Source organism: Sciurus vulgaris, assembly GCF_902686455.1.
Source record: "Sciurus vulgaris genome assembly, chromosome: 11".
Lineage (NCBI taxonomy): Eukaryota > Metazoa > Chordata > Mammalia > Rodentia > Sciuridae > Sciurus > Sciurus vulgaris.
The window spans coordinates 23,136,479-23,156,224 of record NC_136472.1 but is presented as its reverse complement, the minus strand read 5'-3'; the positions used below and the strand labels follow the sequence as shown (position 1 = coordinate 23,156,224).

General features: G+C 37.2%; 1 pseudogene across 1 annotated transcript; it reads left to right on the top strand.

The window, feature by feature from the left end:
• The first annotated feature begins 11,056 nt into the window (after positions 1-11,056).
• Positions 11,057-11,976, top strand: LOC306639134 (olfactory receptor 4C45-like; annotated as a pseudogene). The gene has a single exon. The product of its transcript is annotated as an olfactory receptor 4C45-like (transcript).
• Positions 11,977-19,746: the final 7,770 nt, after the last annotated feature.

The following is a 19,746-nucleotide window of genomic DNA, read 5'->3' as shown; positions in this document are numbered from 1 at the left end:
AGCTTCTAATTATGTTATGTATTTTGATGGTGTCTGTCGTGATCGTTCCTTTTTCATCACAAATTCTAGTAATTTCAGTTTTCTCTCTCCTCTTCATTAGCGTGGCTAAGGGTTAATCAATTTTGTTTACTTTTTCAATCACAAACTTTTCATTTTGAAATTTTTTTTGAATTGTTTGCTCTTGTTTCAATTTCATTTATTTCAGCTCTGATTTTAATTATTTCCTGTCCTCTATTACTTTTAGTATTGATCTAGTCTTCTTTTTCTAGGGCTTTGAGATGTACTGTTAGGTCATTTAGTTGTTGACATTATTATTATTATTATTATTATTATTATTATTATTATTTAATGTATGAGCTCAATGCAATGAACATTCCTCTAAGTGCTTTCAGAGTGTCCCAGAGATTTTGATGTGTTGCGTCTTTTACCAATAAGAATTTTTTTTTATTTCCTCCCTGTTATCTTCTGTTATCATTGGGTTATTCAGTAGCATATTATTTTGTCTCCAGATATACGAGTAGTTATTATTTTGTATGTTATCATTGATTTCTAATTGTGTTCCATTATGTTCTGGTGGAATACAAGGTAGTAATTCTATTTTTTTTTTGTATTTACTTATGGCTTCTTTGTGGCATAGCATATGGTCTATTTTGGAGAAGGATCCATGAGCTGCTGCAAAGAAAGTGCATTTGCTCGATAATGGGTGAAATACTCTGTACATGTCAAGTAAGTCTATGTCATTGACTATATTATGTAATTCTATAGTTTATTTGTTCAGTTTTTGTTTGGAGAATCTATCCAGTGGTGAGAGTGGTGTGTTAAAGTCACCCACTATTGTGTTTTGGTCTATTTGATTCTTATAATTGAGAAGGTTTTGTTTGATGTACACAGCTGCTCCTTTGTGGCATAAATATTTAAAATTGTTATTTGGTTTAAATCATTGGTTTATGGTTCCCTGTAGTAGTATGAAATGTCCTTCTTCATTCCTTCTGACTAAGTTAGGCTTGAAGTCCACTTTATCTGATATGAAGATGGAGAACCCTGCTTTTTTTACTGAGTCCAAGTGCATGGCATGTTTTCCCCCATTCTTTCACCTTTAGTCTGTGGATGTCTTTTTCTATTCGATGAGGCTCTTGAAGGCAACATATTGTTGGTTCTTTCTTTTTATTCCAATCTGCCATTCTATGTCTTTTGATTAATGAGTTTAAGCTATCAACATTCAGGGTTATCATTGTGATGTGATTTGAATTCTTGGTCATATTGGCTTAATTTTGGTTTTTAACTTTGCTTGATTTCTCCTTTGATTGGTATCTCCTTTAAGGTAGTTCCTCCCTTTGCTGACTTGTATTGCTGTCTTTCACTTCCTTCTCATTAAAAATTTTGCTGAGAATATTCTGTAGTGCAGGCTTTCTAGTCCTAATTTTTTAAACTTTTGTTTATCATTGAAAGATTTTATTTCATCATCAAATCTGAATGTTAGTTTTGCTGGGTATAAGTTTCTTGATTGACATTCATGTTCTTTCTGAGCTTGAACTATATTGTTCCAGGTCCTTCTAGCTTTTAGGGTCTGGGCTGAGAAATTTGCTGATACTGCTTTTGGTTTCCTCTCATATATAATATGACAATTTTCTCTCAGTCTTTAAAATTCTACCTTTATTTTATATGTGAGGTATTTTCACTATAATGTGCCTTGATCTGTTGTAATTTTGTGTATTTGGTGTCTGTAAGCCTCTTTTATTTCATTTTCCATTTCATAATTCAGGTTTTGGAAATTTTCTGATATTATTTCATTGAGCAGTTTATTCATTTCTTTGGTTTGTATCACTGTCCCCTCCTCAATCCAAATAATTCTTAAATTTGTTTTTTTCATAATATCCCATAATTCTTGGAGGCTCCATTCATGATTTCTTACCATCTTCTCACTTTGATCAACTTTATTTTCAAGATTAAATATTTTGTCTTCATTGTCTAAGATTCTGTCTTCCATGAGATCTATTCTGTTGGTTGTGCTTTCTATTGAGTTTTTAATTTGGTTTATTTCTACTTTCATTTCAAGTATTTATGTTTTTTTTTTTCTGAATCTCAATCTCTTTATTGAAATGTTCTTTTGCTTCCTGCGTTTTCTCTCTTAAGTGTTCATTGGAGTGATCATACTTGTTTACATTTGCTCTCTTATCTCATCTTTTGATTCACAAATCATTTTTGCTATGTAGATTCTAAACTACTTTTCTGTCATTTCTACTGCCAGGTTGTCATTAGATTCTATCAAAATAGTATCTTGGTTTATTAGGGAAACTATCTTCCCCTGTTTTTAATATTATTTCTGTATATTTCCCTCTAGCAGTGAAGATCTGAGGTTTTGCTTTTTCCCCCTTCAGGCTTATTGTTACTCTGCAGGTTTCCAACACCTCACCCTGAGGGAAGGTCATTATCAGCAGCCCCCATACAAATATACGCTGTTCTACACCAGATAGACCCTATAAAGGCATTAACAGGTAGGATGAGTTTGAGTATTATCCACAGTCAATAGGCTTGCAATGAGGTCTACTACTCCTAGTGGTGAATGAAGAGGATCAGGAGGGGTGTAGGATGTAACTGTTAATGGGATAAGAAGTGAGTAAATAGAGGCACCTAATCAAAGGGAGAGTGAGAGCTAGATCAAAAGAAGTTAGTGTTTAGCACGAGAAAAGGGGGAAAGAGACTCCAAGGGAATAGGTAAATAAAATGAAAATAGAGTGAGAAAAGAAGAAAAAATAAAACCAAAAGTTTAAGAAAAATCTATGGTTCATAGTCATCCATCACTCAAACCTCCCAGACCTCAGTGTCTGCCACAGTTCATTCTTCAGCACCCAAAAAGGTCAGGGGGCAAAACAAAAACAAAGACAATAACAACAACAATAAAACTTCATAAAATAAAGAAATTGACATAAGAAATATAAGAAACACCTGCACTTAATGTGTTCATTGTGGCAAGATTAAAGAGATGAAAATTTTCAGCATTCACTAATGGATGAATGGATGAATAAATTGTGGGAAATACATCCAAATGAATATATTTAATATTATAAAAGAAGAAAAATCCTGTCCCACACAACTACTCAGATGAACCTTGTGTATACCATGCTAGATGAAAAACAAAACCAAAAAGAAAAACAATCACAGGGGAACAAAACCCCATTATTCCACTGATATGAGGTATCTGAAATATTCAACTCAGAAATATTGAGTAGAGTGTTAGTTATCATAGGCTGGGTGAGAGGAATAGTTCAGTGTCTATTCAACCATTACTAAGTTTTAACTATACAAGATCAATAAGTTCTAGTGATTGACTACACAACTTTGTGTCTGTAGTTAATGGTACTGCATGGCATCCTGAAAATATGTTAAACTGATGGATCTCAAGATTAAATAAGTAGTACAATAAAAAGCAAGGAATAGTGGAGAAACAAAATGCTGTATATACACAAAATTGAATATTATTCACTCTTTAAAAAGAATTATCCATGATTTATCTTTCCATAGTGTCTGTTACTGTGATCAACAGATCTAAAAACACCAAATGCAAACTTCAGAAACAGTTCACTAAGTTTTGAATTGCACGGCATTCAGGGCAGTGTGATGAGGTCTATGCCATCTCTGTCCCACCTGACGGGCGAATTCTCCACCATGTGAGCTATGTGCCCACAAGTCACCCAGTAGCCATCTCAGATGTCAGGTCGACTGTCACAGTTTCTCAGTGCCTGTGTTCAAGTGATCCTACTTCATTAATCCTGGCCCCGGGTACAAGAGCAGTGATGCTGGCAGTTCAGATCTTCCAAGGAAAAGCCACCAAGTGCTTTCTACAAGTGAAAAAATGAAAGTTCTTAACAAGAAAGAAGGGAAGTCACATGGTGACGTGGCTAAGATCCACCAAAACAGCAAATCACTGTCCATGAAATTGTGAAGAAAGCAAAAGAAACCCAGGCTAGTTTGGCCACTGCACTTCAAACTACAGCAGTTATGATCACAGAGGGAGGTAGGTGCTCAGTGGGAGAGTTTGGAGCTGTCCAGTTTCAGGAATCCACTGGAGGTCTTGGAACACGTTCCCTGCAGGAAAAGGAAGGCCATTTTCAATTTTTAGCTATTTATTTAAAATTGACAGGTGAAATTGTATATGCTTATCATGTACAACAAGGAGCTTTGCAGTACATACATTGTGGGATAGTTAAAACCACTTAAGTAAAGAGGCAACCCCCACATAGTTGTCATTTCTGTGGTGAGAATTTTTAACATCTACACTTGGCATTTTTCAAGAATACAACATATTGGAATTAATTACAGTCCCCAAGCTGTACAATAAATCTCCTGAATTTATTTTTTCTTAATGATTTTATCCATTCACCAATAAAATACCACCATTCTACTCTCTACATTTGTGAGATCATCCTTTTTATTTAATTACTTAATTTTTATTTTATTTGTTGGAAGAGCATTTTTTAATTTGTTCTACTTTGTTGTACATGACAGTAGAATCATTTATACATTTTGATAGCTCCTCCTTTATAGATCCTACGTGTGAGATGAAGCAGTATTTGTCTTTCTGGATGTGGTTAACTCATCTACCATGATGTCTTCCATGTTCATCAATGTTGCTGAAAATGACAGGGTTTCCTTTTTATGACTGAACAGTAGTCCACTGTGTATCCATTCATCAATTCATGGACATCTCCATTGACTCCATATCTTGGCTCTTAAGAATAGTAATGTGACAAATGTGAGAGTTTAGATGGTCTCCTCAGCATATTGATTTTATTTCCTTGGGTGTACACTTAGAAGTGGGAATCTAATCTTATGGTAATTCTCTCTTTAGTTTTGTGAGAAACCTCTGTACTAAGTTCCATAATGGCTGATAATTCCATTCCACCAGCAGTGTGTAATTGTTCCCCTTCCCTCACATCCTCACCAACGCTTGTTATCTTTTGTCTTTTTTGGCCACAGATATTCTAACTGGGGTGAGGTACTCATTGTGGTCTGAATGTACATTTTCTTGATGATTAGAAGTGTCCAGAAATTTCTGATGTACCACTTGGTCAACTGTATATCTTCTTTTGAGAAAAGTTTGTTCAAGGTATTTTTCATTTTTTATTTGGTTGATATAAGCTATTTTAATTCCTCCTATATTTTGGATAGTATCACTTGAATTAGATATAAGTATGCAAAATATTTTTCACATTCTGTTCATCGTATCTTTTCATCTATTGATTGATTCCCCTTCCTCTACAGTTTCCTTCCATTAGAGTTATAGTTTAAGGTCTTATATTTACATATCTAATTAATTTGGAGCTGAATTTTTATATATGGTATAAAATAAGGAACACATTTTATTCTTTTGCTATGAGCATGTCTGGTTTTCTCAATATTATTTATTGATAAGTGGCCTTTCCATTGTGTATTCTTGGCATATTTTGTCAAAAGTTAGTTGAGTGAAGATGTTTGGATTTACTTCTGAGCTCCCTTTTGTGTCCCATTGGCACATGTGTCCATTTTTATGCCAGTCCCATGCAGTTTGGGTTTCTTATGGCTTTGTACCATGCTTTAAGCATTTGTTCAAGATTGTTTTGGCTCTTCATAGCCTGCTGTGATTCCATATAAATTTTAGAATAGTGTTCTAGATATGTGAAAAAAATGTTACTGATATTTTAAGAGGGTTGCATTGAATTTGTAGTTTTTCTTTGGATAGTATAGACCTGCAACAATATTGATTCTTCTCATACATGGACATGGGATGTATTTCTATTTATTGTGTCTTCTTCATGTTCTTTCATCAGTGCTTTACAGTTTTCATTGTACAAATCTTTCACCTCCTTAGATAAATTTTCCCTAGACATTTCATCTTCTGTGTGGCTATTGTGACTTCATGTGTCTTTTTAATTTCTTTTCCAGATAGTTGGATGTTACTGTATAGAACATTACTGATACCTGTTTGTTGATTTATGGCCCCCAGTGTTGCTATTTATGTGGTCCTTTAGGGTTTTTCCATATACACGATCAAGACATTTGCCAACAGTGACAGTTTGACTTCCTCTTTTCCAGGCTGGATGCCTTGATTCCTTTATTTTTTTACTTGACTACTTCCTCTGAGTAGAATTTCCAGTATTGTGTTGAAAAGGATTGGTGTAAGTGGTCGTCTTTGTCTTTTTCAGTATCTGAAAGTTAAAACTTTCACTGTTAAGTATGATGTTAGGTGTGGGTTTGCTGTACTGTCATTGAGGTACATTCCTTCTATATCTAATTTGCTGAAAGTTTTCATGAAGAAAGGTACTTAAATTTTATCAAATTCTTCTTTTTCTGCATGGAAAAAAGATCTATATATTTTTCTTTATTCTATTAAAGTGGTGTGTATTGTTTATTGAATTGTGTAACAATACACAATTAAACCCATGTGGTCATGATGAATAATTTTTAATGTGTTGTTAGACTTACATTGGTAGCATGTACTTGAGTATTTTCTACCTATGTTCATCAAAAATATCTACTGCTATTGTTTAGTGGTATACATGTCTGACTTGGTATTAGACTCATAGGGTCTGAAAAAGTGATTTTTGAAATTTTTTGTTAATTTTTTGTAAGTGTTTGAGAAGAACTGGTATTTGTTCTTCTTTGAATGTTTGATAGACTTGAGACATGAAGTTATTTGGTTTAGGAATGTCTCCTCTTTCACAGGAAATTTTTATGACTAATTAAATCTCAAAACCAAGTCAAATTTTGCCAGAAGCTCCAAAGCAGATGAACTTTGAATGCATGTCACTACATGAAAGAAGACATGCACAAAGGTTATGGGGGGCTGCTCAGTAGTACAGTACTGCCTAATAAGACCAAGGCCCCAGGTTCGATTCCTAGCAATACACAAACACACAGGCACACAGACACATGCACAACAGACATACATAATGCTATTCCACCTAGATGAGGTAGATAGAATAGCCAAATCCATATGGGCACAAAGCAGTACAATGGTTACCAGAGAATTATGGAAAGGAGAATATAAAAAATAATTGAGTTGTATTCAGTCATAAAGAAAATTATATTATGTGCAGGAAATTGGGTGAACCCCAAGAACATTCTCTTAAGCAAAATAAGCTAAATTGAAAAAGTCAAGGATAATATGCATCCTCTCACATGTGGAAGCTAGAGAGGGGGAAGTAAAATAAAAGGAAGAAAACTGAAGAGCTGTAGAGTAGAGAAAAGGCACCAGGGTAGGAAGGAAGGGAGGAAAGGGGAAATGCTGGGTAATGACATTGGCTAAATTATATTTTTTATCACCTGCATATACAAATATGTAACAATGAATCTCACCATTATGTACAACCACAAAAACTGTAGAAAAAAAAGAAGCTCTTTAATGAGTAAGGAGTCCCTCTGAGAAGGTGAAAATTTCTGTAGATTTGTGGTGAAGATGGTGGTACAACAATGTGAATGTCCTTAATGTCACCGAACTTTACACTTAAAATGGTTAAATTAGCATTTTATGAGGGTGTGTATGTGTGTGTTTCTGCAATATTTTTGTACTTGGGATTGAACTCAGGTGTGTTTTACCACTGAGACATGTCCCCAGTGCTTTTTATTCTTATTTTGTGACAGGGTCTTACTAGGTGGGTCAGGCTGGACAGGAACTTGAAAACCATGGAGAATATCATGCTAAGTGAGATAAGCCAATCTCAAAAAAACCAAAGGATGAATGGTCTCGCAGATAAGCAGATGATGACACATAATGGGGGTGGGAGGGGGCAAGACTGGAGGAAGGAGGGACTGTATAGAGGGAAAAGAGGGGTGGGGGAAGGAAAAAATAACAGAATGAAAAAAAATATGTGGAGGAGGACTATACTTGTAGTTGGGGCACACAAAGGCAGTAACTGACAACTACTGAGACCAGAGCTGATGTCCCTTCTTTCCTTTTCTGTCCTGGACTGTAGGAGTGCTTCAGGTTGGTTTAAAGGTCAGTTGCAAAGAAAGGTGTTTTCAGGTGAGGTGACAGCCATTCTTCATCACCTCAGAAGATGTAGGAAATGAGATAGTGGTGTGGTCTCCTTCCAGGGTGCTCTGTCTGTCTCTGTCCACAGTGCTTGGGTGACTGCGATGTTCTCAATAGCTACTGTGGGAAGCATAGTGTCCAAGTCTACCTATCAGTATTCTCTCTCTGTGGACTGGAAGGAAAAGAGGCAGGCCCCTGAAATAACCATGAAAATGTGTCATCTAGGTAATCTCCTTGAAGAAGTTAATATTCACATGACTTTTAAATTATGTGATCTCTGATAGCTGGGAATTCTGTCATCTAATTCTCTTCAGTTAGTCACTAAGAATGCACAGTCTCCAACATACTCAGACACAATCTTGATCACTGGCAGTTCCATCCTTCAGAGCAACCATACCATTGACACCAGTCATGTTTCAGAGAAAAAGCCATTCTCTGGCCTCTGATCTAGGCCTAAAACCAACCCATATCCTAAGCCATGGTCAACAAGACTGCAATTAACAAAGAGACCCTATAAAAATGTTTTCCAAATTGTATTTCTCATGTTTTATTCTAATCTATAGCCTGGACATACCTGAAGCATCAACAAGTGTATTTCTAAAACTAGCCACTAATGAGGTTTGTGGGCACCAAGTGGGAGTAAGTAAAGGACTTTTACTATTGCCTTGGAAAAGATTTCAGCAATTATGGATCCTCTGGGTACTGGAAAGTTCAGAGCATTTCCAAAGCATGCAGTCTGTGAAAGTCAATTTAAACATTTCTCTAGAGTCTATGAGGGGAGAATTATAAAGAAGAGTCTGTGAGCAAATGATCACAGTAGAGCCATGACTGATGAAATGGAGATTTGTTTGTGAGATCCCATTCGTGAGCTGAGTTCGTTTCTAGAGGTAATGGAGTTGAAAAGAGAACTTGAGTTAGGATAAACAAAGCCCCTCTAGACATCACTCCTAGGCTATTAGGAAGCAAAAGTTTGGCCAAATTTATTAAGAAAACCATGTCCAACCAAGTGAATTCACTTATATGCTTTGTTATGGAATATAATAAGTTTTCCTGATTTGGATAATTAGGCTGTGTTCCCTTTGTTTTTAATTCACATTGAATATAGTTCAAAAATGAAAATATTTTTTCTGAAGAATTACACATAGAAGATTCATTTATGTTTTCATAGGACACCGAGAAAATGAGTAGGAATGAAGAACTAGAGCTACCAATGCATACAAAGTGGAAAAGTTCATTTTTCTGAGGACATTCAGATCTACAATGGAACCAAATGAACTAAAATGTGCACACTGGAGAGCGGTCTACCATTCCAGGGTTCCACTAGTCAGCTGTTGGAGTCTGTTGCAAGTTGTGTTGCATATGCCCACAGGGGGAGAAAGAAGTGACAGCACCATCTCCAGACAGAACATTCCACAGTAAGCAGACCCAGGTCAGTGAAAGGTAAATCTTTCTTCAAAGTTTTAAGCAGATCAGCTTGATTGAGTAGGATTACCTTCTCTGAAGTTATTTGTATAGTTAATACAGAACTGGAAACTTAGTATTTTCCTATGAGAATGAATTTGGACAGAAAAACATAAAAATATCACTAGAAAACACTATCTGCATTTTTGCAAAAGTGATCCAGCTAAAAATGACTAAGCACTTTTAAAACACGAAGTTTAACATTTATATTTCACTAAATTCACTGAATCTGGATGGTTATGCTTGCAATGGGTTGAAATTTTTCCCCTTTTTATTTCTTCCATGTTGCCGCTTTAAAATTAGAATTTGTGAATTAGATCTTTTAAGAATAATAAGTAATAACTGTAGTTATCATCTGAATGAGCCAAGAATAAAAGGGAAGTGACACAGGGACTCAGCTTCCTGAAAACCAGAGATATTATTTTCCTCAATTTTATTTAAGCCGAGATATGATGCTGACTTCTTTGTCCAGAATTTTTTTTTTAACTATGTGATTATGGGTTTAAGTGAGGGATTGGGGGAAAGGGGGAAAAGAGATAAAGAAAGAATAAAATAGCTCATGTTCTTTTGTGACAACATGAACTGACCCTTTCAAATGCATGCCTAGATCACTTTAAGAATTTTTTTGTATACAGTGAATATTTTTACCAAATAGCCATGATAAATGCAAGTTTATCTTATCTCAATGATTTTATAATAAAATGAAAATATTATTATCTTATGTCACCCTAACATTTGTCTTAACAATGGGAAATTCAGGGTGACCTACGTCTCATGTAATTCCATTTGTAAAATATGACTGGGAAAATTTATTAAACCCAGAGAATAATACTCTCGGTGATAAAAATTCAGCTTAAAGGGGCATTTGTTTATGAAATACTTGAAACTTGGTACCATTTACATATCTGAAACCAGAAAAGTGTATAGAAGGAACATGAAAGAAAGGGTGTTATGGAGACAGACACATAAGAACTTTTGAATGAATCATGCTCACTGAGCTGTGATACAGATCATTCGTTTGTATTTGGAAAAAAAAAAAAGGAAGGAAATACTTCATCTCAGCTCTACCGCTACATGCATTTGTGATGGAGAAGAAGCTCCATCACATAGTTGGTTTAGATTCAAAGAGATCTGACACCTTGATATCACCTATAGTTGGCTTTTCTTGTGTTCACATGTCTATAAATATCCACAACAACAGACAAACATAATTTTGAAATAACTGTTTTTGAGGATATTTGTCCTCAGCAAAACAATGAAAAGTTGTCTTTGAGATTTGCTTTAGAGAAAGAAAAAAGTTCATGAGTCACCGTTCCTAACACCTTACTTTCTTGTGGTACCTCTAATGTATTGTCACTATTTTATTAAAATGAACTGGGTGAAATCTGACTTCCTTCTGTTCTTTAAAACTACCTGCAAAAGACCTGAAGTGAACAAAGTCTAAATCCATCGATTGCAGAGAACGAGTCTAACAGGCAATGGAATACTTTAAAAAGGATTTTGAAGTATCAGCACTTTGAAATACTGTGATAGTTTTTTCAAATTAAACATATGCCCCAAATACAAGCCAAATTGGGAGGAAAGATGGGCAATGTAACAGAATTCATGCTGCTGGGTCTCACTCAAAATCCAGACCTGCAGAAACTCTTATTTACTGTGTTTTGGTGACCTATGTGATCACACTGGCAGGTAATACGCTCATCTCTGTCACCATCTTCATCAGCCCAGCCCTGGGCTCTCCCATGTACTTCTTTCTGTCCTGTTTGTCCATTATAGACGGTTTCTACTCTTCCTCCATAGCACCCAAAATGATCTTTGACTTGGTCTCTGAAAAGAACACCATATCCTTCAGTGGCTGCATGACTCAGCTCTTTGCTGAACATTTCTTCGGTGCAGCTGAGATCATCTTGCTAATGGCCATGGCCTGTGACTGCTATGTGGCCATCTGTAAGCCCTTGCACTACATGACCATCATGAGGCGGCAGGTGTGCGGTTTCCTGGTGGGAGCGGCTGCGGTCTTGGGGTTCATTCATGGGGGCATACAGATTTTGTTTATGTCCCAGTTACCATTCTGTGGCCCCAATGTCATTGACCACTTTATGTGTGATTTGATTCCTCTCCTGGAGCTGGCCTGCATGGACACCCACACTTTGGGGCCCCTGATTGCTGCCAACAGTGGGTCACTGTGTTTGATCATCTTCTCCATGCTGGTGGCTTCCTATGTGGTCATCCTGTGCTCCCTGAGGACTCACAGCTCTGAAGGGCGCCGCAAAGCCCTGTCTACCTGTGCCTCTCACGTCACCGTCGTTGTCCTGTTCTTCGTTCCTTGCTCATACCTGTACCTCAGACCTGTTGTCTCCCTCCCCAGTGACAAAGCTGTAACAGTGTTTTGTACCCTAGTGACGCCTATGTTAAACCCTTTGATCTACACCTTCAGAAATGAGGATGTGAAAAAGGTTATGAAGAAGCTCTGGGGTCAAATGCTGAAAGCAGATCACAAATAAACCCTGTGGTCAGTGTGTTCAGGCAAGAACATTGAGTGATGGTCTATAAAGCTCTGTTCTCCTTGACTGATTAAAATTGGTAAGGTCAATTATTCTATCTGCATCAAAATTTTAATTGGCATACAATTATACATATTCATGGGGTACAGTGTGATAATTCAGTACATGTACAGTAGATAAAATAATCGAATCAGTATATTTAGAATTTCCACCTCCTTAAACTTTATTAGTTCTTCATGCTTGGAATATTTAAACTCTCTTTTCTAATTATGTATAAAATATACAAAATATGTACTATAATCACCCTCCTGGGCTATAGAACATTAAAAATGATTCTTTCTATTAACTTTTAATAATTTTTTTCATCTGTGTGACCAAAATACCTTATAAGAACTTAGAGGTTTAAAAGTTGATTTGAGTTCATGTTACTTTTCTGGGCCCAACATGTGGTAGGACATCCTTGTGGAAGGCATGTTGGAGGAACACTGACCCAATCATGCTAGGTAGGAAGAAGAGAGAGAGAGAAGGTAGGAAGGAGCCACAGAGAAGATCCATCCTTCCAGGGCTTGCCTGGGTGACCCACCTCCTCCAGCTTCACTCCACCTACTTACACTTACTCCTTAGTCCATCCATTTGAACTATGAGGAACTAGCTAGGCTACAGTCTCATAATCATTTCACCTCTGAATATTGCTGCCTTGACAAGGACAACTCATATCTAAACCATAAGAAAGTTCATTTTGGTTCTCATTATCCAACCTTCTTTGTTCCTCCTCCTCTTCCACATACTTCCTAGACTCTCTTGAACACTGTTCTACTCACAACTTCTTTGAGATCAGCTTTTTTAGCTTCCACAGTGGTGAGACCATACAGTATTTGTCTTTTTTATTTCCCTTACATCACATGTAACAAATAACAGAATTTCATTCTCTTTGTGGCTGAATAATATTTCACTATATACACACACTATTGCATATGCATATGATGTGCACACATCATATTTTCTTTATCCATCTTCCATTGATGGACACATCAATTTTTATTAGTACCCCTTCAGGGAGATAGGCTGACGTACTTGTCAAGACATGTTGGGAACAGTGGCAAGAGACCATAATACTTTAAGGAATGCCTGCAATTGCTTCATTTCTTGAAAGTAAGAATAAATATAATCCAAATCCAAATTAGATTATTATCATCTTTATACCAAAGTACTCATAAAATATAATTTTAATATTTTTATGAAAAGACATATGAGGGCAAAACTACCAAAGATTTACAGGAGTAGTAGTACCAGCCTCATTGTGGTTGACACATACCAAGAGCAACATTCCTGATGCCTTTTATGCTCTTCATTACAGCCATAGTGAAGTTTATTTTAAAAGAGAAACAGAAACTACACATGAAAAGACTGAAGAGCAGTAGGAAATGTCTTTAAATGTACATTCATCAAAATATACATTTTTATCTTCATGAGTTTGAAAGGTTAACATAAGTTCCACGACAGCAATAGAAAATTTTTATCTTAACACAATCACACAAATAGCATTTTCACCAAAGCCCTTATTGTGAAAATTGCTTCTCCGCCATTCCTTCTTGTGTACAATTATCTACAAAAGGAAGTGGAAGCAGAATTGGTTGGAGAAACAGAAATAAAATTGATAAATCTTGGAGTGTTAGAGCTGAAATCATCTGAACACTGAAGATGGGTTTTAGACACAAAAAAGAAGAAAAATGCTCTGAAAAGAGCTGTTTCAGGAAATTACAAGTGTTCAAAGGACAAATTCTGAAATGGAACTGAATGATAATGTTCTCAAATATGGATCATAGAAAAAATCCTAATCATGAACATAATGAAATTCTTAGATTTAGAAAGTGTCAGCTGCTCTGAAGTCATAGAGTAAGAGCTTTAGAAGAAGCCATACATCATGTACATGGCATGATTATTTTGAATAAACATATATTGTGGAATGAATAAATTGAGATAATTAACATATGTGTTACCTCATATCATTATCCTTTCAGGGCTAAGAATTCTCAAAATCTAATTAGCTAAAATTGGCTTAAATTTTATTTAGCTAAAACTTGGCTTAGGCAGAATTCCAGTCTCAGTCTAACTCAAAACTTTTGTTCTTCACCCAATCTCACAGTTATTCCCCCAGATATAAGCAAACAAGTTAATTTCCTATGTTTGTTTAAATTTCTAATGTTCTATTTGTAACTTGATTTTTGAAATCCCTCAGCCTTCATTTGCTTTCATAGACATACCTGACTGAAAATGCTGTCTTCAAAAAGCCAGCTAGATATTTGTCAGTTATTTATACTGCCATGTGTGTTTTGATTCTCAAGTAACAAGAAATGTCTTTGAAATTAACTATTATTTTTCATTTCCTGTAACAGTTGTGTTTGAAGAAGCAGTCTGTGGCTTGCAGGATGGTTACTTTCCTCTGCTAAATAAAAACAAAAAAAAAAGAAATTACCCAAAGTTTTGACATATATGTTGCTTTATTAGATTTTTCTCATGCTGACCAAAATACTGATGAGAACAATTTAGAGAAAGAAAAGTTAATTTGCTTCACAGTTTCAGAGGTCTAGTCCATGGTCTTCCTATTCCATATCTCTGGGACTGAGGTGAGTCAGGACATCTTGGTTCAATGCAGGCATTACTTAATCCTGGCGGAAGAGCATGGCATAGGAAATCAGCTCAGGGCATGAAAACCAGGAAATAGAGAACAAGAACTGCTCACCATGGAACAAGAACTGTTCTCAGTGGCTCAATCAACATATTCCGTAATTCTTCTCAATCTAATCATTTCAACTCTGATAATTATTGCATTGTCTCACACAAAAGTTTTGGCAGGACACCTCATAACTAAATATATGTTAATATTTTCCTTTAAGAAAGAAATTTCAGATCTCTGGCACTGGCCCAGCCCCACGCAAGAACACTGCCATGCTGTGCCCACGGTGCTACGGCTCCCCATCTACCAATGCCTTGGGATGCTTAGATTATCCCCAATGCCTATGCCACCATCTTTAGTTGGGGCAGTGTCCATCCTGGGACCTGCTGGATACTGAAGAAGACTCATTATCAAGATATCTATATGTTAGCCACCAACTTGGGACATGGCCACTTATATCCAGTGATATCAGCCAAGTCCTGAGAGATCATCATCAAGGACCCTACGAACTTGGTTGCTTCTGAGGTATCCCTGCTAGCTGTCCCAATAGCTACCCTCTTGCTGCAGAAGGAGGAGAAAGATTTGCAAGGGGTCAATAAGTGGGAAAAGGAATTGAGGAAATCTTGATCCTGGATGGTTCAGCCAATTAGTCTGGCAACCACTGGGATCCCAGAGACAACCCAGGAGCACTTGTTGGGACCCAACATCAGCCTCATTCATGACTCCACCGAGCACCTGGTCCTGAAGGTTTAGCAACAAACACGGACCTCTGGCTCCTCAATCTCCAGTCTCCAAACCATCCCCTAAACACCAACTGGTTGAGTGCCTGCAGCTCTGTGGCTGACCCATAACTTTCAACACTTGGTCTTGATTTACCCACTATAGAACAACTTTCCAAGATATGCACAGAGGTCCTGGTGCTCAACCATTGGCACCTCCAGGGAGAGAGGTTACTGATTCGCAGGGACATAAGACATACACTTTAGTGACTAAATTATAGACCAAGAATTGTGAGGTCCACAATTGAGAGAAAGGGCTAAGACCAGGCTCCTGGGTCACAAGTTGGACCCCAAAGGAGAGTCCTGGGGTGCAATCTTCCAGGGGGCAGGCAATTGCTATACCCTGCCTCCAGGAGTTTGACCTCTAAGTCTAGTCCTTCCACCTTAGTAACTGTCATCATCCTGAGGATTGTGCTACCAGCAAACCAGTTGTCAGGAATTATCAGCAAACTCCAGACAACCATACCAATCAGAAGAGAAGAGAGGCAAAGAAGATATTGAACTTCAACAAAAATGATTGTTCAATTTTCCTTGAAGACTTTTTGTTTGTTTGTTTTCCCCCAATTTTCTCTCTTTTTTCATTTCCTTCTCTCACATCCCCATCATCTTTGAAATCAATACCTTCCATAATGAAGATACTGAAGAATAGGAGATTTGAGTGGTGTATTACAAGTTTTGTAGATTTTTTAAATTTTAATTTTTTATTTTTAAAACTTTCTTACTCCATTTCCCTCTCATTTATCCATTTCCTCAGTTGCTTTATCCTTTTCCTCATGCTAAAAATCAACTTCTTTTGATTACATGTTCACTCATCCAATGCTGTAGTACCTCTATATTCTCACTTCTTACCTAATTAACATTACAAACTACACCCTATTCCCATCCTCTTTGTCCACTATTAGAAATTGTAGACCTTTTTGTGAATCTATTGTTTATGCAGTAGATAATAATCAAACTCATCCTTTCTGTTTATTATGACAATACTGTTAACATCTAAATAGGGACTAATTGGATTAACACTCTATAATGTTTGTATTGGGTGCTGTTGATATTGATCTCCTCTACTGGAAACCTGCAGGATACTATAAACCTATGGGGGAAACTGTAGTACTTCAGATCTGCACAGGTAGAGTGGAAGATATGTGAACAACATGAAAAAACAAGGAAATAAAGCACCCCAAACAAATCAAGATGCTATATTAATAGAATCCATTGACAGCACTGTAGAAGAAATATCAGAAAAGTAGTTCAGAATGAACATAATTAAAATAATCCATGAAATAAAGGATGATATAAAAGAGCAAATGTAGACAATGAATGATCATTTCAATAAAAATTTAAAAGAGGAAATGCAGGAAGCAAAAGATTATTTCAATAAAGAGAGATTCTGAAAAAAAAAAAACAAAAACAGAAATTCTTGAAAGGAAAGAAACAATAAACCAAATTAAAAACTCAATAGAAATCATGACCAACAGACTAAATCATTCAGAAACCAGAACCTCAGGCAATGAAGACAAAATATATAACCATGAATATAAATTTGACCATACAGAGAAGATAGTAAAAACTCATGAATAGAACCTCCAAGAATTATGAGATAACATAAAAAAGATCAAATTTATGTATTGCAGAGCTAGCTGGCAGGCAGCCAGCCTGCCCAACCCCCACACTGAGGTAGGTCGCCATTTCAGAGCAAGTCTGCTGAGGAGCCAGCCCACTTGTATTGCTGAGCTAGCCAACAGGCAGCCAACCCACCCAAACCCCACGCTGAGGTTGGACAACTTCACTGAGCAACCCTGCCTGACCCCACACCAAGGTCAGGCACCATTGCTGAGCCTGCCTGCCTGCCCCCCCTACTGCTGAGGGACACTGCAATTGTCTATGTGCTGACACAGGGCACCCTCACTGGGACTCCCCAGCTTCTTTAAGGCTGGTGCAGGCATTGCGAATTATTCCTGAGGGCGTGGCCATCATCATTGGAAGGGCGGCTCCCTTCCTGAGATAACTACAGGATATTGGAGGCCCTTTGACAGGACCCAGGAGTCAAGAAGAGGAGGTATTGAGAGATTCAGGACCAACTCAGAGCCACCAGGTGAGTCTTTCCCACTGTTTGGGCTCCCCAGATGGGGCAGCAGTACCAAAACGCAGGGAACTTCGTGGAGTAGATTGGCCCAGTGAGATTCCCCCACTGGAGCTGTGAACCCAGTCAACCAGGAGCATTGCAGATGAGATCTGCACAAGGAGAGTCTTCGACACAGAATGAGGGGTCCCAGGCCCAGGGGGCAGGACCAGACCACAGGCAGCTTCTCAGAAGAAGGCCACACAGCAAGAGGCTTGGCACAGGGTGAGGCTTCCTGGACAAGATGATGGCTCTGGATCCCTGGACATGTTGCAGAGGAGGACTACTCAGTCCAGATGGTAGTGCTGGACAAAAGGGAAATTCTCGGAGGAGAGTTGCCCTGAGAAACTTCCCCATTGGATGAAACTTCCCTACTGGGGGAGGCATTTCCACCAGGGCAATAGAACCAGAGATAAAGGCCCAGACCAGATATGCCCAGTCTCTGGTCTACTCCCCCTTTGGCTGATCATCAGTCAATAAGTGGAAGCACCTCTGCTCACTGACAGGGAATACACCCCACCTGAAGGCCACCACCCATAGAATGGCAGCTTCCATGTGGAACACCACATTATCAAGTTCCTCCAAGACATCAGGCTACTGAAGGCTAGGAGGTGAGTTACTGGAGATCTACAGGGACAATAGTAGTCAGTAGAGGAAATCTGAAATATCTCAGAGTTTCACTACTTGAAGGATAGATACCTGAGCAATATGAAAAAATAAGGGAACAAAATGTCCCAAACAAACCCTAGATGCTACAGAAATAAAATCCAGTGACAGCATGGCAGAAGAAATGTCAGAAAGGGGAGTTCAGAATGTACATAATTAAAATGGTCAGAGAAGTAAATGATGAGAGGGAAGAGCCAAATGCAGGCTCTGAATGAATGCACCAATCAACAGTTAAAAGAGCAAATGCGGAAAGCAAAAGATCATTTCAATAAGAGTTAGAGATACTGAAAAAAAAAAAAAAAAAAAAAACCAGACAGAAATCCTTGAAATGAAGGAAAAGTAAACCAAATCAAAACTCCATAGAAAGCATAACCAATAGGATAGACACCTGAAAGACAGAACCTCAGAAACTGAAGACAAAATATTTCATGTTGAAAACAATGTTGACCAAACAGAGAAGATGGTAAGAAAACCATGAACAGAATCTACAATAATTATGGAATATCATGAAAAGGCCAAATTTAAGACTTATTGGGATTGAGGAAGGCACAGAGTAACAAACCAAAGGAATGCACAATCTATTTAATGAAAAAATATCAGAAAATTTCCCAATCTGAAGAATGAAATAGAAAATCACATACATGAGGTTTATATGACTCCAAATATACAAAATTACAATAGACCCACACCAAGGCTTATTATAATGAAAATACATAACATACAAAATAAAGAGAGAATTTTAAAGACTGTGAAAGAAAAAAATCCAATTACATTCAGGGGAAAATCAATATGGATATCAGCAGATTTTTCAACACAGACCCTAAAAGCTAGAAGGGCCTGGAACAACATTTTTCAAGCTCTGAAAACAGATGTCAACCAAGAATCTTATACCCAGAAAAACTTGCCTTCAGATTTGACGATGAATAAAATTCCTCCATGATAAACAAAAGCTAAAAGAATTTACAAATAGAAAGCCAGTGCAACAGATTATCCTCAGCAAAATATTCCATGAGGAAGAGATGAAAATAACGATATAAATCATCAAAGGGAGGAACTGCCCTAAAGGAACATTTCAAATAAAGGAGAAACCCAGTCGTGTCAAAAAAAAAAAAAAAACAAAAAGAGTAAAATGATGGGGATTACAAATCACATCTCAAAAATAACCCTGAATGTTAATGGCCTGAACTCATCAATCAAAAGACTTAGACTGGCAGATTGGATTAAAAGAAAAATCCAACAATAAGCTGCCTGCAAGAGACTCACCTCATAGAAGAGATACCCACAGACTAAAGGTGAAAGGATGGGAAAAAACATGGACTAAGCAAAAAGCTGGAGTATTCATCCTCATATCAGATAATGTGGACTTCAAGTCAAAGGTAGTCAGAGGGATAAAGAAGGACATTTCGTACTGCTTAAGTGAAGCATAAATCAGCAAGACATAACAATCATAAATATCCATGCCCCAAACAGTGGCTCATTCGTGTACGTCAAACAAATCCTTCTCAATTACAGAAATCAAATAGACCACA